This window comes from Balaenoptera musculus, chromosome 19 (genome assembly GCF_009873245.2).
Source record: "Balaenoptera musculus isolate JJ_BM4_2016_0621 chromosome 19, mBalMus1.pri.v3, whole genome shotgun sequence".
NCBI classification, from domain to species: Eukaryota; Metazoa; Chordata; class Mammalia; order Artiodactyla; family Balaenopteridae; genus Balaenoptera; species Balaenoptera musculus.
In genome coordinates, this window is record NC_045803.1 from 582,862 (window position 1) to 606,975 (window position 24,114).

Consider the following 24,114-nt stretch of genomic DNA (forward strand, 5'->3'; position numbering starts at 1 on the left):
AACAACACAAATCTTGGCTTGATTATGGAGAATATGTTAGTAATGCTGATATATGCTGTATGTGGCCATTGCACTGTGTACAGCAGAAAAAAATTTAGGAAATAGTATTTCAGAATTCAAAAATAATTATTTCTTATGGCTAGGAGTCACATCACTAAAGAATGAAGTTTCAAGTCTTCACTGTTTCATTATCATATTTATTAATGAAGAGAGAAATAGTCAAAATTAATTATTTTAAAATGGACAAAAGCTATGAAAAGACATTTTACGAAAAGAGGACACGCAAGTGGAAAATTTTAAAAATGAAAAAAATCCTCCACGTCATAAAACATCTGATAAATGCAACTAAAACCACAGTGAGATACTGCTACACACTTATTAAAAGGGTCAAAAAGTCCTATTAAAAGACTTGGAACTTCCCTGGCAGTCCAGTGGTTAACAATGTGCCTTCCAATGCAGGGGACATGGGTTCGACCCCTGGTTGGGGAACTAAGATCCCACGTGCTGTGGGGCAACTAAGCCCACATGCCACAACTAGAGCACCCACACGACACAACTAGAGTGCCAGGGCGCCACCACTGCTGAGCCCACGCTCTCTGGAGCCTGTGCACCACAACTAGAGAGAAGCCCGCACGCCGCAACGAAGAGCCCACACACCACAACAAAAGATCCCGCATGCCGTAATGAAGATCCCATGTGCCACAAACTAAGACCCGATGCAGCCAAATTAAAAAGAAAAAAAAGTTTAAAAAGACTAAACATATTGGCAATGATATGGAATAACTGGAAGTCCCAAACTCTTCTGGTAGGAATACAAAAGGAAACAACCATTTCAGATCACACTATAGGTAATTCTTTAAAAATCATCCATTCACTAACCCTGTAACTCAGGCACTGCACCCCAAAGTATTAATACAGGAAAAGTGAAACATAACCATGTATAGAATTATATTCAAAAGTCTGCAGCAATTTTACTTCCAACAGTCAAAAACTGCAAACAACTCAAATACGGATAAACAGATGAATAAACAAATAGTGGTATATCCTCAGAACATCATACTTCTCATCAATATAAAAAGAATGAACTACTCACTGATGACTCTCAAAATAAATATGTCACATGAGGGCACCTGAGGGGAAAAGAATAAACACTTTATGACTTTAATCATATAAAATTCTCGACAATGCAAACTTATCTACTGTAAAGAATAATAAATCAATGATTGACTAGAAGTAAGAGTAACATCAATAAAGGAAACAAGGTAAATATGAAGGAAGATAGGTTTATTATGTATGTGATGGTGGTTCCATGGATTTATATAAATGTCAAAACTTATCAAATTGTATATTTTAACCATGTGCATTTTATTGCATGTATTTATACCTTATTAAAGCTTTAAAATATTATCCAAAATAAAAATCTGGATTTCTTACTCTTTTTGTAAAATCCCCTATACTGACTTCACCACTTTCTGCCTCACGCCTTGGGAGGGTCACCTTGCCTCAGTGGTCAAAAATATAAGTAAGCAATGAAGACTATTCCCACCTGATTCCACAGGAATACTGCCTGGGTCACAAAGTCCATTACTCGATGAAAAGATATCCCTTCTCTCTATTCTCATTTTTCTGTCTGCACAGAAATGGCCTTGAGGAGGATAGCCCACAGAGGCTACAGAAATCCACAAAACCTTCAGATTATTTTCTCTTGTAATGCCCTCTGCTATACAAGCTTCATAATTCAGGAGATCTGAGAATTTCTGTACATGCTCATCCTTCACAGGCACAGTGACTGGAACACTGTCATTGTGGATGCCCCTTTATTTTTTTATTTTTTTAAATATTTTAATTAATTAATCAATTTATTTATTTATTTTTGGCTGTGTTGGGTCTTCGTTTCTGTGCGAGGGCCTTCTCCAGTTGCAGCAAGCGGGGGCCACTCTTCATCGCGGTGCGCGGGCCTCTCACTATCGTGGCCTCTCTTGTTGCGGAGCACAGGCTCCAGACGCGCAGGCTCAGCAGTTGTGGCTCACGGGCCTAGTTGCTCCGCGGCATGCGGGATCCTCCCAGACCAGGGCCCGAACCCATGTCCCCTGCATTGGCAGGCAGACTCTCAACCACTGCCCCACCAGGGAAGCCCTGGATGCCCCTTTAAATGAGACACATTCCAACTAGCTTGTAATAGTGTCCTCTTCCCACTATTAATCCAATGTTTTCTGTAACAATTATCATTCCCCCTATAATCTTACAATCAGTGATGCTATGCTACAGAATTCTGCACATAAGGGCACATGGCTCTATTGCAGGACCTGGGAGAATATTTTCCTCACTAATGCTGAGCTCAAGGCAATATCCCCTGTGAACAAGACAACAATTTCATGTTACTCTCAGAAGCAAGGACGGTTGTCACAACAATTGCTTCTTCCCCAGGCTGACCTCTGAACCAAGAAAATATGGCACTCAGGCCACAAATTAGAACCAGAAAGCTCTGTAGTCTTTCCTTGGAAGCCTTGGGCAATAATGCAAACAAGGCCAAAATGGAGAAAGGTATATCTGCTATCATACTGTGCCCTTAAGTTTAAGGCACACAAAGCGTGGGATTCCCAACAAAAGCTGATCACTCCTTTATGTTAGCAGAACCCAAGTGTTTTCAAATCATCCCCTACAGTGAATGGAACCTCAAGATTAAATGTGGCTTAAACAGTGAGACCTTTATAATTGCACAAACCAGAGCAATGGGAGGGAAGCTACTCCTGGATTGGTGACTTGATGGCTAGGAAATCCTATCATAGGAGTTATGTGAGGCCAACAATACCCCTGAATAAGGTCGTCCATTTTTGCAAGTCACAAGCAGAGTCCTTTGGGCCAAAAATGGGTCATGTCAGTGACTTAACTCATCAAAGAAATGAGAAAGGAGTGAGTGCTCAGGCTTCTCACAAGCCCTCCTGTGAATGGGAAAAACCAAGGTTTCTTTCCCTGCACACACTGGGGTGGGTGAATGCTGTACACTGTGAGTACCTGCCAGGTGGGAGAGGCGAAATGGCTTTGGCCACAGAAACTGTCAATGACAGAAATCTGGCAAGGGACCTGGGCAGGCTAAAAAGTACAATGCAGCTCCCACATACCTGGGATGTTTGCAGATGTTTGGATGTATGAGGTTCAATTCAGATGGTACCACGAGGAGGGATCTCAAGTGTTGACAGACTGAAAAAGGAAATTGTACATCCCTGCACATGTAAGATGTTTTTTCCTTCTGAAATCTGTGGTTCCAGAGTCAAAACCTTGGGCTAATGGCCTTATCGTATTCATTGCATTAACAAGGTCCAGTGTAAACAGTCTACTGTTTTAAGAGACTAGAGCTGTAGGTAAAGAATTCAGCATATTCCCCAAATTGTAAGGCCTTTTCTCACTGTGAACTCTCTGGTGTGTGATGAGGTTAGAGCTTTGGCTAAAGGATTTCCCACATTCACTGCACTCATAAGGCCTTTCTCCAGTGTGAACTCTCTCATGTCTAATGAGATGGGAGCTTTTGCTAAATGATTCCCCACATTCACTGCATGTGTAACATCTTCCTCTAGTGAGGACTCTCTGGTGCTGAACAAGTGTGTTTGCCACTGAAAGTTTCTGGGCAGTCTCCCCATTTATAATGATTTTTTCCCCTTGGAAAGGGAGTCTCACGCTCAGTTCCACTATTTGACTTCTCCCAGGTGCATGTGGCCTGTTGGTGAAGAAATCCTGAGTTGCCCAGGAAGTCCTTCCCAACATCCCCAAAGGTAAAGGGCTTCCTTGATACATAGAATTTGCAGCTGTTCACAAACAATGTTCTCCTCACATCACTTCTCAATGGTTTCTCTCCAGTGTGCTGCTTTTGGTGATGGAGGTTTGCTCTGAAATAGAATGGTTTCTCACACGCCCCACACGTGTAGTTTCTGCCCACAGCATGCTACCTGGTACTCAGCCAAGTGAAAAATGTCACTCAAGACTGGGCCACACATCTCATAGAGGTTGGCCTTCTGGGGAGACAGACCTGCCTTAACAATTCTGATCTGTGAGCTTCCTTGATCAGAGATACTCTGCTCAGAAAGTGCCTCCTCATCCTCTCCTCCATGCCAACAACCTGAAAGCAGAGAAATGCTGGAGACGTACACGTTGACTCTGTGCAAGGAGAAATCCCCAATACAAATCTGTGTCTCACAAATCCAAGGATGAGTCCATGGGATTGCTTGCAAGACAAGGTGGTTGGGTTCAAGTTGAGGATGCCGCTGCTTAGCAGCACTGGGCCTTTAAAGATTACAGAATGGGGGAGGCCTCACAAGGTGAGGGACATGACCATGTGGAGTGACACAAAGAGAAGAGGCAGGGTCTACAACTCATTCTGAAAACAGCTTTCAGCAAGACCTTGTTTGGTGGTGACACATGAGTACTATGTAGTAGGTTGTATCCAGGCTCAGGAAAATCCAACTGCAACAGAGCAGCTGGTGTTCAAGGATTAAGAATGTGCACACCTCATGACATAAATGGTATAGGCCCATGTTGGACAGCACTGCAGATGGACCAGTGTGAAAAAGCATTGAGAGATGGAGTCCAGGGAGGTGAGAATTAGCCCTATGTTGGAAATAAAAAGTGACAAGTAGTAGAGTTGAGAAGGTGGCTAACTGAAGAATGGGGAAGTACAGGCAGAAATGAGGTGTGGCCGCCACTGTGATTGGCACCAAAAGGCTAGTCAGAGAATAGCTTTCTGGCATGATTTGTATACGGCCCTGACATCACGCCCTCCCCCAGGTGCCACTTATCAGGGCCAGACTATGTGTGAGTCCTTGCTGTAGCTGGAGTCCTTTCTATTCTGTGAACCTCTCCACATCACCCCCTTGATGAGCAGCTACGCAGAACCTGGATGATTCAAGTACTAAAGTAAAGACAGGACAGATAAGCAGCTAGCACTGGCCAAAAAGATAGAGCACAAGAAATAAAATTAAATCTTACAAAAAGAACTTCAGAGGAATATCTTGCAAGAATAGCCCATGGTCCGTATAATAACAGTGACCAGGTCAGTAACAGCAATTTCTGGCACAAGCAAGAATGAGGAAATGTTAGCTAGGTGAAGGAAGTAGAACCTGGGGTACACAGGTGCCTTGGATCTGGAAAATTCACCTGATTATGGAGAGGGTAAACAAAGTGGGATTCATGCCTACAAGACTCCTGACTCTGGATCCATCCCTGCAAGGCAAGGGGTAGCAGGTGCTGGACCTGTCAAAGAGAAGAGACAGCAGTGCTCACACCTCAGCCCTACCAACCACAACACCTACTCCGGGAATTGGGGAAGAAAGCAGCGCCCAGGGTCCTGATGTGAGAAGGGGAGACTTGCCAATGGATAAAAAGAAAGGGCAGAGACTAGCTCAGGGCACAGGGGTGGGTTTGAGGGCCTTACCCAGGGAGGTTGTAAGTGCCAAGTTCTCCAGCATCACATCATGGTACAGGCATCTCTGAGCTTCATCAGGGAGACCCCATTCCTCCAAGGAAAAGTTCACGGCCACATCTTCAAAAGTCACACTGCCCTGTCTTGATTGGGACAGATGAAATCACAAACAAGCCTCTCTCAAGAGGACCTACAATCAATTCCCCTATTTATCTATTCTATGTCTATCCTCCTCCCAATCTCCCCAGTCAGAGGAGAAACTAGGCCCTGGCGCCATTGGTGCTATTGTCTCCCTATGGGCCCAATGACTACTGGGTCCAGCCGTCAGCAACAAGAGACAGGTGCACAAACAGATATTTAAACTGTGCGCCTGACATAGAGGCATCCAACCCTCCTGCCAGGCAATACCCCTGGTGTGATTAAGGTCATGTAAGTCCCAATACCAGGGACCTGGGACCATCAGACATACTCCCTCTCCATGTACATATCACTCTCGAGACTGCACATCCCTCATATCTAGACATGCCCATGGCCACCACCACCTCACCATCCCACTCTATAAGCATCTCCCTGACCTCCCCACACGTTGAAGTATTTTTATCACCTCCTTTTTTTTATAAAGTTTTTTTTTAAAATTTTTATTTACTTTTTATTTTTGGCTGTGTTGGATCTTTGTTGCTGTGCGCAGGCTCTTCTCTGGTTGAGGCGAGCGGGGGCTACTCTTTGTTGCGGTGCACAGGCTTCTCATTGCAGTGGCTTCTCTTATTGAGCACGCGCTCTAGGCACGCGGGCTTCACTAGTTGTGGCACAAGGGCTCAGTGGTTGTGGCTCGCGGGCTTAGTTGCTCCGTGGCATGTGGGATCTTCCCAGACCAGGGCTTGAACCCATGTCCCCTGCATTGGCAGGCGGATTCTTAACTACTGCGCCACCAGGGAAGCCCTGATCACCTCCTTTTCACTCCACTGGTGAGGGTGGGATTTCTGCCTAGGGTTAGGGCACCTGACACTGGACAGATGTTATCAGCAGCATCTTATTAATCATATATATCCACAGCCTGGAATAGGAGGACACCACATTCCACACAGGGCTACATGGAGTTACACTCTGGAAAACAGTGAACAACCAAGAGCTGTGGTATGCAAGCTTTGTAGTATCAAGAGGGTAAGGTGCCCCTGGTTTCCATGGAAGGATGCAATTTCCTTTTCTGAATAACTCCAAAGGGCTGACAGGGAATTGAAACTCACTACAAAGGGATAAGCAGGAATTATACCTGGTCCCCTTTATAAAAAGGGTTGTTTGGTTAGGAGACCTTATCCACTGGAGCAGAGCAAGGTGGGGAACTGCTGCTCAGGCCATTTGAGGTCCTGCCAGTTTCAACACATGTCAAGGAAGCATATAATACTGGGAGTTAATTTTAGGCCTGACACCACAACTTAGCTGACAGCATCCAGAGTATGCTTGGCAAATTCATAAAGGATCCAGTAATTCTCTAGACCTCCATGGCTCCCACTAGCAGTGGCAGTGCCAAAAGCTTCTATAATGGCCGCCCTGACAGGCTCCATTCCTTACCTCAGACTTAGCCACACAGAATCGACTGTTCATTTCAGACACCCATGGCCCTATTCCACTTCTATGCTGTACTTGCTGTTCCCTTACCAGTCACAACTTTCCTCCGTCCACTTAACCCTCATTCAAAGCCTAGCCCATTGGTGGCCCACCCCAGGCCTACTGATGCTCACATATGACCACATTTCCCCCCGATCTTATCCTCCAGGCTGAATGAAACATGTCAGAGCATACCAAAGTCATCAAAAAATCCTAGAGCATCCATAGGGAAGTAAGCACCAGCTCCAGCCTGACTGTCATCTTGCCTCAATTACTTCTAGGCCTCTGCATCCATCTTATTTCCATTGGCCACTTAGAATGTCTAGTCATCCGCCACACTATGTTGTCCCCAACACAACCTCCCTTTATGGCCACTTACCTTCCTCACTTTTGTTTGTGAAGCCCAATACCATGACCCAAGTACTCAAGCCAGATATTCAGTCCACAGCCCCACCCTCCCTTTCCTGGGCGCCTAATAGCTTTACACAGTAACCTGAAAACTGCCCCTCCTTAATGTCACCAAAGCTTACTCATCATGGTCTACAGAGTACCGACCACATTTTGGATGTCTCCATCCTGAACCCCTCCGCACATTTCCACACCTATGTGTTCAGGTGTTCCTTTCACGCCTCCACTCAGTGATCTCTGATACACCTCAGACTTTAAACATGGCTAAAACAAAGCTCTTGTTACCCCCAGTGACTATTACTTACTACAGTCTTTCTCATCCCAGATGATGGAGTTTGCATCCCTACAGCTGCTAAGGCTGGAAACCCTGGGGTAATCTCTGACTCCTGTGTTTTACTCCCTCACTGTTCACATTAGAAAAAAATCTAGTTGTCCCTTTTTAAAACATGCATCCAGAATCCAACCACTTTTCCTAAGCCACCATTATGGTCCATTAACCCTCACCTGGACTATGATAGGAGCCTCTACCCTGATTTTCCCCTCCTCCTCCCTCAACTTCAGTCTGTTCTCCACTTTACAGCCCAATGGAACCTGTTTATAGACACTGGTAAGAACACCTCCCTCCTCTGATCCAAATCTCCCTTCATCTCTAGAATAGACATCCATCTTTTCAGGGAATCATTTCTATACTGACTCCTGTCCCTGCTCTTTGTTCTCACCTAAAAGAAAGGAGACCTGTGGTTTCCTGAACAATCCCTGCTCAGTTTTACCTCTAAACATATGGAAATCTTGGAACCAGTTCCTGGAAGAACCCTCCACGCCTGTTTACACTGGTTGTCAATCATGAGAATACCTCTATATAAAGCCTCACATGGATTCAGGGCTATGGGTTTGGAGTTTCTCCAGAGTTCCCAGACTCAAGAATTGGAGGAATAGCATTAAGAGTCCCAGGAAACCACAATTCAGAGAACACAGGAGTGGGGTTTGTGGCCCTGAGGGACTGGGACACGCTCCACCTACCTGTGCGAATTCCACAAGCACTTCTGCAGCCATGGGAACCTGTGCAAAGAGGCAGGCCTCGGAGGAAGGGATCCGTGGTGGGGTCCCATGTGCTGATCGCCTCCCTGTACCCTTCCCTGACCCTGGAGCCAGGTGACCTCAGGCTGATGGTCTAATCTCAATGATCAGTGTCCTTACCAGCTGCGTGAACCTGAACAAAGATTCAACCTCCCAGTACCTCAATGTCCTCAACGCCTCTCTGTTTTTCCTTTGAACAGCTTTTGGGAAATTTTTAACCTCTGACGTAGATCCTGTATTTTTTTTCTTAAAACTCCCCATGACTTCTAGAGTTCTACCATGAAGAACCCTCATCCTGCTATTCCAGCCTTCGCCTCACGTTGTTTGTTCCCTGCAGACAGAACATGGTTCCCAGGTTTCCCGAATCCTTCCGCCTCAGTCCGACCTCCAAGCCTTTGCACCTGCGGTCCCTCCACCTGAAACCTCTCCCACGCGCCATCACCCTGTCTGAAACAAGCCCCACCCACGGCCGCCTCACCGTCCAGGACACCGAGGCCTGGGCTGCGGGTACGTGAGCAGGCGCCCCGCACTCGGAGCTTTACTGTCTGGTGGGGTGAGGACGGTGAGGGGCCGGAGGACGAGCGTTTACCTCAGGCGGGTCCCTCAGCGCCGCCGCAGCCATCGGGCTCTGTGAGCGGGGCGGGGCCGGTAGCGGCGGGAGAGGCGGCCGGACGCGGACACGGCGGTCCCTCTTCCGGGCCTGAAGCTGGGCACCCCGAGCGGCGTCGCCGAACCTCAGGCCCGCCTCTATGCCGCAGGAACAGCCCCTCCTCTCGCACCTCTTCAGTTCCGTCACCTCCGTCCCTACCCAGCGTTGCGGAGCTGAAACAGACCAAGGGCAATTAAAATGGCCGCCTGGAGGAGGAGACAGGAAGTCCCGCCCGACCCTTTGTGCCCAAACAGAAACTCCTTTTTCCTGAGCCTTTATTGGCTCAGGGACTCTGCCTTCAACGCAAAGCATTCTGGGTCATGTAGTTCCCATTTCCAGGAGAAAAGGCCAAGATCCACTGCGGGGATGCTCTGGGAAATTGCGTACAAAACGTCTAAGGGACATTTTGAGAATGGCTAATGAAAGCGAAGGCATCAAGCATTTTCCTAACTTTGCTGTACAGACTGCACTTTAGGGTAAACAAATAGAAAATTAGGAAAGTTTCTTCTTTATATATGCAGAATTCCTGATAAGAATTAGGTAGAATAGGGACTGGTCTACAGCGCATAAAGTAATGAATTTAATCAATGATCACCAACCAATTACTTCAGCCAAATAACTGCAAGGGACAGCTAACACAACAGATAAAAATCCAGTGGGGGAAAAATGACATTGGATGAAAAAACCCTAATAACCTTTGGACCCACTGTGTGAAGTGTCCAAGAAAATTTAATCGGCCTATCTAAGAAAGAAATGGAAAATTTTATTCAAGCCAAGTAGGATTATAATCCGGGAACACCCTCTCAGAAAGCTCCAAGAACTGTTCTGGTCGTTAAAGGTCAAAGCAGTTATATAGGTTTATAATTATATAGACAGAGGGCTGTACTTTAAATGCCATAGATGGTTTGCACAATCCAGATCTGTAAGTACAAAGTGGTGGGTCATCGTGACACCTTACAAGATCAAGAAGGCATGTTATCTTTTAAGGAGTTTTCTTGTTGGTGCTAGGAGAATGTTGCTCTTTATGGTTGAGCAGGTATTTCTGCCAATGGGGAGTTTTGGTGGATGCATAATGCAGATATACAATGCACAGTAGAGGGGAAAGAGGAAGCCAAAGGGCACAGAAAATTTTTTATGTTTAAATTATCCTTGGTTTGCCTCAGAATACAAATTTTTATTGCATCAATCGTTAACTTTGAAAAGCAGAGACACTCAGTCTTCAGAGCATCTGTTGGTGATGCAGTCATAAGTCTCAGCCCTGCCTGTGGAGTACAGTGACCAGAGTGAATTTGATCAATGCCTCTGGCTCTATTTATACATTTATTGGAAGCAATGCAGAACATGTTAGGCCATCAGAGAAATGCAATTAGAAAATGTGGGAAATTATACCAAATGACCTAGTTACGCCACCATATATATGACAAATATAACACAAGAATGTAAGACAAATCTTTGAAATAAAAGAGAACTAAGATGCATAATTAAACATAAAATAGGAGTATATTGTTTGTGATTTAAACATAATGATTACGAAAAAATAATTTTAGAAAAAGTAGGAAAATTGAATTTTCAGTTATTGGTATTTCTGTTAGTGTGAAAATGTTATTGTAATTGTCATAATGAAAGAGAATTTGTACTTTATAAACATACTGGAAAGATTTATAAGTGAGGTGATGTGTCCGGCATTTTCAATGCTGTAAGTTTAGGAATATATTTATGAATTATATTTAGAGAAAATGAAAAAGTACATATTTATACTGAAAGTTGACCTATATATAGCTAAAAATCCTTTTAAAACCATTTGAAATATAATTAACAAGAGATTATGGGTATGCATATATGCAATAAAAATTAAAAATCAATATTAATCTTGTAAGAAGCTTTCTCCTATTTAAAAATTTAAAGCAAATGTTACTGAAATACAAACAAAAATTTGAAAAACATTAGAACAAAGAAATGTGAAAGAATTGAAGAAAATTGAAAACTGTAGAAATTAAACCAGAAATTATAAAAACCACCTCTAAATAAAAATAGATATAAAGCAAGTTTCTATATAGAAAGGCTATTATGAATAAAAATACTAAAAGAGGTCATTTACTTGATGTATTTCAAACAAAATGCTAGTGTTTCAGAGCTTATTAGTTAAAGCTTACTTAAAGGGATAACAAAAGTATTTATTAGAAGAAATTATAAATATATCCAACAGCTTATTCTGGCAGAGAAAATCGTAGTGGGGTTAACAGTACATAGTAGTGAGCCTGGAAACACCTTACTGATATGTACATATTGAATAATTTAAGCGGGCATATATATATTAAACTTGATTATCAATTTGGACAGAAAATATATAATGCAATGAAATATTAAAATGGATTAAAAATTGAGATGGAAAAAATATTCTCAAATTGAAAATAATTTAATCAAACCTACACATGAAAAATCATATCTGTATGGATTGGGTAAAAATTTTCTCAGTGATGGGACTTCCCTGGTGCTGCAGTGGTTAAGAATCCACCTGCCAACGCAGGGGACACAGGTTCGAGCCCTGGTCTGGGAAGATCACACATGCTGTGAAGCAACTAAACCCGTGCACCACAACTACTGAGCCTGCACACCTAGAGCCTGTGCGCCACAACAAGAGAAGCCACCACAATGAGAAGTCCGCACACCACGAAGAAGAGTAGCCCCCACTCGCCACAACTAGAGAAGCCCGCGCATAGCAGCAAAGACCCAACGCAGCCATAAATAAATTAATTAATTAAATTAAAATTTTTTCTCAGTACTTTAATTTATATAGCATTCTATAAAATTGAACGAAACTAGCAAATTGGTAGTACAATAAAAATACTAAATTAGAGTAAGAGAATTATAAAAAGGAAAAAAATGGAAATAGTTTATATAAAACCTTTGAAATGAATTTAAGTCATATACAAGCAGCATTACTTGTTTTGTATGAGGCATAACAAAACTTGTTTTAATTAAAGAGACAAGGGCCTGCAAATTCTAAACTTGCTCTCATTATTGTACACATTGCCCATTACAAACTGCAGTTTTTTTGAGATAACAAAGGCTCTTAAATTTCCCCTGATTAGAGAGGTTCTATGTGAGCACAAATAAGGTGTAATCAAGAAAACTTCACTCTCCACAAAGGGATTGAAAGATACCTGTCAGTGTGTGTGATCAGGATATGATTTGTTAGAACAAGCCGTCTCATGACTTCTAGATAACGAACTAGATACCTACTGATTCACCACTGAATCATCAGAGATCTTTCCAGAGAGAGGAGGCAAAATATTAATAATAATGAAGATATTATGTATATATAAAACATGCCGTCATACAAGATAACCTTTAGCTTTGAGATTCTTTATATCCCTGATTATCTTGCTCTTTGTATCTTACAATCTTTTACTCACATGTTTTTTAAGTGTGTCTTGCTTTCACGAAATCTGACAGGAAGTTTAACACTTGCACTCATCAAAGACATCTTAGTAAAACACTCTTACAGATTCGATTTGCAAATCATGCTCCCAAAAGATAAAAAAATGCATATCCAACAATTGACATAAATGTCCACTCAAAAACTGAATAAAACACAGTCTTCTTACTCTTCGTGGGGAGCAAAGCTCTTAGAATGGACATTGTGAGGCTCAATGTGTTTGGTCAACAATAAGAGCAAGTATAATCCAGACAGGTTGTAGAGGAAACATGGAGAGATACTAGGCAGCCCTAAAGCAAGTAGATGAGGTGGCACCATGGCTCTTGGTCCCTCAGAATGCATCCTTTTTGTATCTCTTTGTCAGTATTTGTGTTCCAATCCCAGAAAGCAGATTTTTTCCCCCATATAACGTTTCTTATTGAATTTTCTGAGGTATGGTCTATTTCTTCTAAGAATATGACATGTATCTGGGAATAGTGCTTACTTACCAAATTTACATTTGTTGCCAGGATGGCCAAAATATCGGCATCTGTGTATGGGGTAAAAAGTGGGCATCCAAACAAGAGATAAAGGTTTTTAATTCCACGATCTCATCTCCTTGCTGGGCAGTGATTATTATTTCACCTGTAAATGCAGTGACAGTGTCTGCAAGGGGACTCAAGAATATCTCTGAAAAATAGTTGTAGAGTGAGAAAATTACAGAAAGTTATTAATGTTGATTAATGGAGTCATCCATTAAGCACTATGGAAATCACTAGAAAAGGACTTGTGAAACCTGAGAACAGGTAAGTCTCAATGGGTGGTAAATGAAGGACACTGAGTCCTAAAATGTGAGAGAATTAAGTTGAGTCCATGGTTATGCTGGAGACTTGGCTACCATGAAATTCTTATTTCCACAAAGTGTGAATCCTTTCCATTCATGACAACCCTGAGAAAACAAACTTGAGAAAAAGAAACAGTAAGGTGAGAGCAGAAAGAGGTAGAAGAATGGAAGGAAAGCTATGGCATCATGTTTTATTCCATCAATAATCATTTACTAAACATCTCATCTGGCTCAGAGGCTCATCTAGATATGAGTTATACATCAGCAACCAAAAAATGTGTTCTCATGCAGCCTTCAATCTAACTCTTTATTGAAGGAATAGTCAATAAATCACAAAAAAATTCTATATTATAGTAATTATAAGATGACAGGTGCTGTGGAAATATAAAAGAGCAGCAATGAGGAATGCAAGCATGTGGAGTCTGAGGATTTCAGTAGGAAATAGAGGGGTCAGAGATGTTCTCATAGTGCAGATAATATTCGAGCAAGTATTTAATGGAGAGGAGAGAGTGACAAGGATACATCAGAAAGATGTTCCATGGAGAAGAAATAGCCAATACACTTTCCCAAGGGTAGTTGTTTGCCTGGACTGCCAGACCACTCATATGACCATTGTGCCAGTTCCAGGGTGCTAGAGATATTTTCTGGTGTGTGTGTTTTTTCGTTTTGTTTAGTTTAATTTTTATTGGAGTATGGTTGCTTTACAATGTTGTGTTAGCCTCCACTGACAACAAAATGAATCATCCATAGACAGATATCCCCTCCCTTTTGGACGTCCCTCCCATTTAGGTTACCACAGTGCATTAGGTAGAGTTCCCTGTGCTATACAGTATGTTCCTATCAGTTGTCTATTTTATACATAGTATCAATAATGTATATGTGTCAATCCCAGTCTCCCAATTCCTCCCTCCCCACCCCTTTTCCGCTTGGTATCCATACATTTGTTCTCTATGTCTATGTCTCTATTTCCGCTTTGCAAATAAAATCTATACCATCTTTCTAGATTCCACATATATATGTTATTATACGATATTTGCTTTTCTGACTTACTTCACTCTGTATGACACTCTCTAGGTCCATCCATGTCTCTAAAAATGACCCAATTTCATTCATTTTTATGGCTGAGTGGTGTGTTTTAATATACTGTAAAATACAGTAAAAATATGTTGGTCTCTACCACTAGTTCCTGGCACAGAGCTCCTAAAACCCTTCTAATTTCCTAAGTGATAAGAGCACTAAGAGCATCTTTTGTTCTAATATTTGGTCTTTGACCACAGTTCCTGCCACCAAGCTCTGAAATCCCTTGGAATTTCATTTTATTTCTTTTTCTTCTCTGATTGCTGTGGCTAGGACTTCCAAAACTATGTTGAATAAAAGTGGCAAGAGTGGGCATCCTTGTCTTCGATTAAATGCTTTCAGCTTTTCACTGTTCAGTATGATACCAGTTGTGGGCTTATCATATATGGCCTTTATCATGTTGAGGTATGTACCCTCTATGCCCATTTTCTAGAGAGTTTTTATCATAATCGGTATTGAATTTTGTCAAAAGCTTTTTCTGCATTCTATTGAGATGATCATATGATTTTTATTCTTCAACTTGTTAATGTGGTATATGATTGATTTGTGGATATTCAACCATCCTTGCATCCCTGGAATAAATCCCACTTGATCATGGTGTATGATCCTTTTAATGTATTGTTGGATTTGGTTTGCTAATATTTTGTTAAGGATTTTTGCATATATATTCATCAGTGATATTGGCCTGTAATTTTCTTTTTTTGTGATATCTTTGTCTTGTTTTGGTATTATAGTGAGGCTGGCCTTGTAGAATGAGTTCAAAAATGTTCCTGCTGTAAGTTTTCAGGAATAGTTTGAGAAGCAGAGGTGTTAACTCTTCTCTGAACTTCTGGTAGAATTCACCTGTGAAGCCATCTGGTCCTGAACTTTTGTTTGTTGGTAGTTTTTTAAAATTGCTGATTCAATTTCATTACTGGTTAATTGGTCTGTTCATATTTTCTATTTTTTCCTTGTTCAGTCTTGAGAGAGTGTACATTCTAGGAATTTGTCCATTTCTTCTAGGTTGTCCATTTTATTGGCATATAGTTGTTGATATTAATCTCATGATCCTTTGTATTTCTGTTGTGTCGGTTGAAACTTCTGCTTCTTCATTTCTGATTTTATGGATTTTGGCCCTCTTTTTTCCTTAATGAGTGTGGCTAAAGATTTATCAATTTTATTTTTCTTTTCAAAGAACCTTCTCTGACCATAACTTTTCCTACTTGTCAAGTATCTTTTTCGACCACAATGCTATGAGACTAGAAATCAACTACAAGAAAGAGAAAAAAAACTGCAAAAAACACAAACACATGGAGACTAAATAATATGCTGCTAACAACCAATGGATCACTGAAGAAATCAAAGAAATAAAAAAAAATCGGGCTTCCCTGGTGGCGCAGTGGTTGAGAGTCTGCCTGCTAATGCAGGGGACACGGGTTCGAGCCCTGGTCTGGGAAGATCCCACATGCCACGGAGCGGCTGGGCCCGTGAGCCACAATTACTGAGCCTGTGCGTCTGGAGCCTGTGCCCCGCAACGGGAGAGTCCGCGATGGTGAGAGGCCCGCGCACCGCGATGAAGAGCGGTCCCAGCACCGCGATGAAGAGTGGCCCCCACTTGCCGCAACTAGAGAAAGCCCTCGCACGAACCGAAGACCCAGCACAGCCATAAATAAAAAAAAAAAAAAAAAATATCAGGAGTTCCCTAGTGGCCTAGTTATTAGGATTCCAGGATTTCACTGCTGTGGCCTGGGTTCAATCACTGGTCGGGAAACAGATCCCTCAGGCCGCCCAGTGTGGCAAAAAAAAAAAAAAAAAAATCTATAGGCAAATGAAAACAAAAACACAACAATCCAAAATCTATGGGATATAGCAAAAGCAGTCCAAAGTGGGAAGTTTATAGTGATACAAGCCTACCTCAGGAAACAAGAAAAATCTCAAACAACCTAAACTTACACCTAAAGGAACTAGAAAAAGAACAAACAAAACCCAAATTTAGTAGAAGAAAGAAATAATAAAGATCAGGGCAGAAATAGAGACTAAAAAAAAATTGAAAAGGTCAATGAAACTGAAATTTTGTCAGTTTCTTAACAACAAAAAAATTCACCTACCATCTGACTCAGGAATTATACTCACAAATCTTAGTTCAAAATAAATGAAACACATTTCCACATGAAGACTAGCTATAAATGTCTGCAGCAGCTTTATCTTTAACATCCCCAAGCTGGAAACTCAACTATCAATAACAAGTGAATTGAGACAGGTGAATGGCATGTAACTGATATTCAGCTGATCCAATTGGGGACCCAGGTTGGCTGTCTCTGGCATCTGTACTATTGAACTACAACACTTCACAACACTGCTCTAGCAGGTGCCGAGTTCAGGCATGTTGAAAATGAGGATAATGATGATGATGATGGTGGTATCAACAGGAGCAGTGATAGCAACAGAGATCATACCTCAGACCTGCACAGTCAGGAAGTAACAGACTGGTCTGTTTTCATACATGAACATTTAGACAAACAATAATACTGTGACATAAATACCATATTACCCCATTCTGTCAAGGAGGACTCTAAGGCAGGGAGAGGTTCAGAAACTTGCCTGGGGCCATACAGCCTGTGAGGAGCAGAGCTGGGATTCTCACCAGGAGCTCTGGCTCCAGGACTCGGCCTCCTGAGTGCTACACTAAGGAGGAAACAGTGCACAGCTCTGTGTGGGGCCAGCATTCTTGGAGAAGGTAGCCATGTGAGAGGGTGGTGATCTGGAGTATTTAATCCTCGAGAAAGGGGAATCTGTGTGAGGGGATGACTTGGTCATTCCCAGATTTTGATATTTCATGGACTTGTAAAATTTTTTTAAAAATCAGAAAATCTACATGGTGATTTGGTGCAGAAAGGACATCAACTATCATCTACACTCACTCACATTTCATTTTTAAAAAGGACTTTTAGGGAATTCCCTAGCAATCCAGTGGTTAGGCCTCTGTGCTCCCACTGAAGGGGGCAGGGGTTCGATCCCTGGTCTGGTCTGGGAACTAAGATCTTGCATGCCATGAAACGTGGCCACAAAAAGGACTTTTAGCAGCAAAGAAAGCACAGGTTGGCACCTCATAGAGAAGGCACATCTTCTACATTGAATAACTTGAGGTTTCTGAGGAACTCACTCAGTGGCTGTATCTTCCTTACTTTGCTGAGGACAGGATGTTGGAATTCAAGAAATGGAGTCAGAACAGTGCCTGCAACAAACCTGACACCTGGTCTGTGCTTACGGGAACTTGGCTGTGGCCAGTGTTACAATTCTCTTTTAAATGACCTACATTTTATTTTTCTTATATAGATTGCATCTTAAAAAGAATATTTGTATCTCTCTGCTAATTGGGAAAACCAGTTTGACTTGGGACAAGTGGAAGTTTACCATGAAAATACAATGAAATCAAAATAATGCTCTGAAGTCCCAGGGACCTCATGGGGTATGCTCACGGGTGCCCCCTCTATTAAAAAGGGATATTAGTTTCATGTCCCTGTTCGGGCACCAAAAAGGGGGAGGGGGATATTAATAACAGTGGGCAATAGAGATCTAGCACTATACCAAGAAGACTTTCTCCTGACAGCAGCAAGGGAAAGAGCGGGGAAAAAGAATCGCTTTCTCAGGGTGTCCAGACATTCCACTTGATGTCGGATCTGTGCATCCTCTAAAATCATCTCCTGAAGCAGCATGGGAGCATGGTCCAGGCCTTAAGAAACAAGGGACAGAGGGATTAACCACGATGGTGGAGTAGAAGGACGTGCTCTCACTCCCTCTTGTGAGAGCACCAGAATCACAACTGGCTGCTGGACAATCATTGACAGGAAGACCCTGGACTTCACCAAGGAGGATACCCCACGTCCAAGGACAGAGGAGAAGCCACAGTGAGACGGTAGGAGGGGCGCAATCAGAGTAAAATCAAATCCCATAACTGCTGGGTGGGTGACTCACAGACTGGCGAACACTTATACCACAGAAGTCCACCCACTGGAGTGAAGGTTCTGAGCCTCACGTCAGGCTTCCCAACCTGGGGGTCTGGCAACGGGAGGAGGAATTCCTAGAGAATCAGACTTTGAAGCCTAGTGGGAATTGATTGCAGGACTTTGACAGGACTGGGGGAAACAGAGACCCCACTCTTGGAGGGCACACACAAAGTAGTGTGCGCATCGGGACCCAGGGGAAGGAGCAGTGACCCTGGGGGAGACTGAACCAGACCTACCTGCTGGTGTTGGGGGGTCTCCTGCAGAGGCGGGGTGTGGCTCTGTTTCACCATGGGGACAAGGACACTGGCAGCCGAGGTTCTGGGAAGTGCTCCTTGGCGTGAGCCTTCCCAGAGTCTGCCATTAACCTCACCAAAGAGCCCAGGTAGGCTCCAGTGTTGGGTTGCCTCAGGCAAAACAACCAACAGGGAAGGAAACGAGCCCCACCCATCAACAGTCAAGTGGATTAAAGTTTTACTGAGCTCTGACCGCCACAGCAACAGTCAGCTCTACCCACCATCAGAGCCTCCCATCAAGCCTCTTAGATAGCCTCAACCACCAGAGGGCAGACAGCAGAAGCAAGAAAAACTACAATCCTGCAGCCTGTGGACCAAAAACCACAGTTACAGAAAGATAGACAAGATGAAAAGGCAGAGGGCTATGTACCAGGTGAAGGAACAAGAAAAAACCCCAGAAAAACAACTAAATGAAGTGGAGATAGGCAACCTTCCAGAAAAAGAATTCAGAATAATGATAGTGAAGATGATCCAGGACCTCGGAATAAGAATGGAGGCAAAGATTGAGAAGATGCAAGAAATGATTAACAAAGACCTAGAAGAATTAAAGAACAAACAAACAGAGATGACCAATACAATAACTGAAATGAAAACTACACTAGAAGGAATCAATAGCAGAATAACTGAGGCAGAAGAACGGATAAGTGACCTGGAAGACAGAATGGTGGAATTCACTGCTGCAGAACAGACTAAAGAAAAAAGAATGAAAAGAAATGAAGACAGCCTAAGAGACCTCTGGGACAACATTAAACACAACAACATTCGCATTATAGGGGTCCCAGAAGGGGAAGAGAGAGAGAAAGGGGAAGAGAGAGAGAAAGGACCAGAGAAAATATTTGAAGAGATTATAGTCGAAAACTTCCCTAACATTGGAAAGGAAATAGCCACCCAAGTCCAGGAAGTACAGAGAGTCCCATACAGGATAAACCCAAGGAGAAACACGCCGAGACACATAGTAATCAAAGTGGCAAAAATTAAAGACAAAGAAAAATTATTGAAAGCAGCAAGGGAAAAACGACAAATAACATACAAGGGAACTCCCATAAGGTTAACAGCTGATTTCTCAGCAGAATCTCTGCAAGCCAGAAGAGAATGGCATGATATATTTAAAGTGATGAAAGGGAAGAACCTACAACCAAGATTACTCTACCTGGCAAGGATCTCATTTAGATTTGATGGAGAAATCAAAAGCTTTACAGACAAGCAAAAGCTAAGAGAATTCAGCACCACCAAACCAGCTCTACAACAAATGCTAAAGGAACTTCTCTAAGTGGGAAACACAAGAGAAGAAAAGGACCTCCAAAAACAAACCCAAAACAATTAAGAAAATGGTCATAGGAACATACATATCGATAATTACCTTAAACGTGAATGGATTAAATGCCCCAACCAAAAGACATAGACTGGCTGAATGGATACAAAAACAAGACCCATATATATGCTGTCTACAAGAGACCCACTTTAGACCTAGGGACACATACAGACTGAAAGTGAGGGGATGGAAAAAGATATTCCATGCAAATTGAAATCAAAAGAAAGCTGGAGTAGCTATACTCATATCAGATAAAATAGACTTTAAAATAAAGAATGTTACAAGACACAAGGAAGGACACTACATAATGATCCAGGGATCAATCCAAGAAGAAGACATAACAATTATAAATATATATGCACCCAACATAGGAGCACCTCAATACATAAGGCAACTGCTAACAGCTATAAAAGAGGAAATCGACAGTAACACAATAATAGTGGGGGACTTTAACACCTCACTTACACCAATGGACAGATCATCCAAAATGAAAATAAATAAGGAAACAGAAGCTTTAAATGACACAATAGACCAGATAGATTTAATTGATATTTATAGGACATTCCATCCAAAAACAGCAGATTACACATTCTTCTCAAGTGCGCACGGAACATTCTCCAGGATAGATCACATCTTGGGTCACAAATCAAGCCTCAGTAAATTTAAGAAAACTGAAATCATATCAAGCATCTTTTCTGACCACAACGCTATGAGATTAGAAATGAATTACAGGGAAAAAAACGTAAAAAAGACAAACACATGGAGGCTAAACAATACGTTACTAAATAACCAAGAGATCACTGAAGAAATCAAAGAGGAAATAAAAAAATACCTGAGACAAATGACAATGAAAACACGACGACCCAAAACCTATGGGATGCAGCAAAAGCAGTTCTAAGAGGGAAGTTTATAGCTATACAAGCCTACCTAAAGAAACAAGAAAAATCTCAAGTAAACAATCTAACCTTACACCTAAAGAAACTAGAGAAAGAAGAACAAACAAAACCCAAAGTTAGCAGAAGGAAAGAAATCATAAAGATCAGAGCAGAAATAAATGAAATAGAAACAAAGAAAACAATAGCAAAGATCAATAAAACTAAAAGTTGGTTCTTTGAGAAGATAAACAAAATTGATAAGCCATTAGCCAGACTCATCAAGAAAAAGAGGGAGAGGACTCAAATCAATAAAATCAGAAATGAAAAAGGAGAAGTTACAACAGACACCGCAGAAATACAAAACATCCTAAGAGACTACTACAAGCAACTTTATGCCAATAAAATGGACAACCTGGAAGAAATGGACAAATTCTTAGAAAGGTATAACCTTCCAAGACTGAATCAGGAGGAAACAGAAAATATGAACAGACCAATCACAAGTAATGAAATTGAAACTGTGATTAAAAATCTTCCAACAAACAAAAGTCCAGGACCAGATGGCTTCACAGGTGAATTCTGTCAAACATTTAGAGAAGAGCTAACACCCACCCTTCTCAAACTCTTCCAAAAAATTGCAGAGGAAGGAACACTCCCAAACTCATTCTATGAGGCCACCATCACCCTGATACCAAAACCAGACAAAGACACTACAAAAAAAGAAAATTACAGACCAATATCACTGATGAATATAGATGCAAAAATCCTCAACAAAATACTAGCAAACAGAATCCAACAACACATTAAAAGCATCATACACCAGGATCAAGTGGGATTTATCCCAGGGATGCAAGGATTCTTCAATATACGCAAATCAATCAATGTGATACACCACATTAACAAATTGAAGAATAAAAACCATATGATCATCTCAATAGATGCAGAAAAAGCTTTTGACAAAATTCAACACCCATTTATGATAAAAACTCTCCAGAAAGTGGGCATAGAGGGAACCTACCTCAACATAATAAAGGCCATATATGACAAACCCACAGCAAACATCATTCTCAATGGTGAAAAACTGAAAGCATTTCCTCTAAGATCAGGAACGAGACAAGGATGTCCACTCTCACCACTATTATTCAACATAGTTCTGGAAGTCCTAGCCACGGCAATCAGAGAAGAAAAAGAAATAAAAGGAATACAAATTGGAAAAGAAGAAGTAAAACTGTCACTGTTTGCAGATGACATGATACTATACATAGAGAATCCTAAAACTGCCACCAGAAAACTGCTAGAGGTAATTAATGAATATGGTAAAGTTGCAGGATACAAAATTAATGCACAGAAATCTCTTGCATTTCTATACACTAATGATGAAAAATCTGAAAGAGAAATTATGGAAACACTCCCATTTACCATTGCAACAAAAAGAATAAAATACCTAGGAATAAACCTACCTATGGAGACAAAAGACCTGTATGCAGAAAACTATAAGACACTGATGAAAGAAATTACAGATGATAGCAACAGATGGAGAGATATACCATGTTCTTGGATTGGAAGAATCAACATTGTGAAAATGAGTATACTGCCCAAAGCAATCTACAGATTCAATGCAATCCCTGTCAAATTACCAATGGCATTTTTTATGGAGCTAGAACAAATCATCTTAAATTTTGTATGGAGACACAAAAGACCCCGAATAGCCAAAGCAGTCTTGAGGCAAAAAAATGGAGCTGGAGGAATCAGACTCCCTGACTTCAGACTATACTACAAAGCTACAGTAATCAAGACAATATGGTACTGGCACAAAAACAGAAACACAGATCAATGGAACAAGATAGAAAGCCCAGAGATTAACCCACGCACCTATGGTCAACTAATCTATGACAAAGGAGGCAAAGATATACAATGGAGAAAAGACAGTCTCTTCAATAAGTGGTGCTGGGAAAACTGGACAGCTACATGTAAAAGAATGAAATTAGAATACTCCCTAACACCATACACAAAAATAAACTCAAAATGGATTAGAGACCTAAATATAAGACTGGACACTATAAAACTCTTAGAGGAAAACATAGGAAGAACACTCTTTGACATAAATCACAGCAAGATCTTTTTTGATCCACCTCCTAGAGTAATGGAAATAAAAACAAAAATAAACAAGTGGGACCTAATGAAACTTCAAAGCTTTTGCACAGCAAAGGAAACCATAAACAAGACGAAAAGACAACCCTCAGAATGGGAGAAAATATTTGCAAATGAATCAACGGACAAAGGATTAATCTCCAAAATATATAAACAGCTCATTCAGCTCAATATTAAAGAAACAAACACCCCAATCCAAAAATGGGCAGAAGACCTAAGTAGACATTTCTCCAAAGAAGACATACAGACGGCCACGAAGCACATGAAAAGATGCTCAACATCACTAATTATTAGAGAAATGCAAATCAAAACTACAATGAGGTATCACCTCACTCCTGTTAGAATGGGCATCATCAGAAAATCTACAAACAACAAATGCTGGAGACGGTGTGGAGAAAAGGGAACCCTCTTGCACTGTTGGTGGGAATGTAAATTGATACAGCCACTATGGAGAACAATATGGAGGTTCCTTAAAAAACTAAAAATAGAATTACCATATGACCCAGCAATCCCACTACTGGGCATATACCCAGAGAAAACCGTAATTCAAAAAGACACATGCACCCGAATGTTCATTGCAGCACTATTTACAATAGCCAGGTCATGGAAGCAACCTAAATGCCCATCAACAGACGAATGGATAAAGAAGTTGTGGTACATATATACAATGGAATATTACTCAACCATAAAAAGGAACGAAACTGAGTCATTTGTTGAGACGTGGATGGATCTAGAGACTGTCATACAGAGTGAAGTAAGTCAGAAAGAGAAAAACAAATATCGTATATTAATTCATGTATGTGGAACCTAGAAAAATGGTACAGATGAGCCGGTTTGCAGGGCAGAAGTTGAGACACAGATGTAGAGAACGGACATACGGACACCAAGGGGGGAAAACTGCGGTGGGGTGGGGATGGTGGTGTGCTGAATTGGGCGATTGGGATTGACATGTATACACTGATGTGTATAAAATTGATGCCTAATAAGAACTTCCAGTATAAAAAAACAA

General features: G+C 41.6%; 1 long non-coding RNA gene across 1 annotated transcript in view; it reads right to left on the minus strand.

Annotated features, from left to right (window-relative positions):
* Positions 1–9,328, minus strand: part of LOC118885862 — a 44,047-nt gene extending 34,719 nt beyond the window's left edge. The window contains exons 1-2 of the long non-coding RNA XR_005017565.1: positions 9,093–9,328; positions 5,426–5,556 (exon numbers count right to left, since the gene is read on the minus strand). This is a non-coding gene — a long non-coding RNA (uncharacterized LOC118885862). The remainder of the gene's footprint in view (positions 1–5,425; positions 5,557–9,092) is intronic.
* Between the last annotated feature and the right edge of the window lie 14,786 nt (positions 9,329–24,114).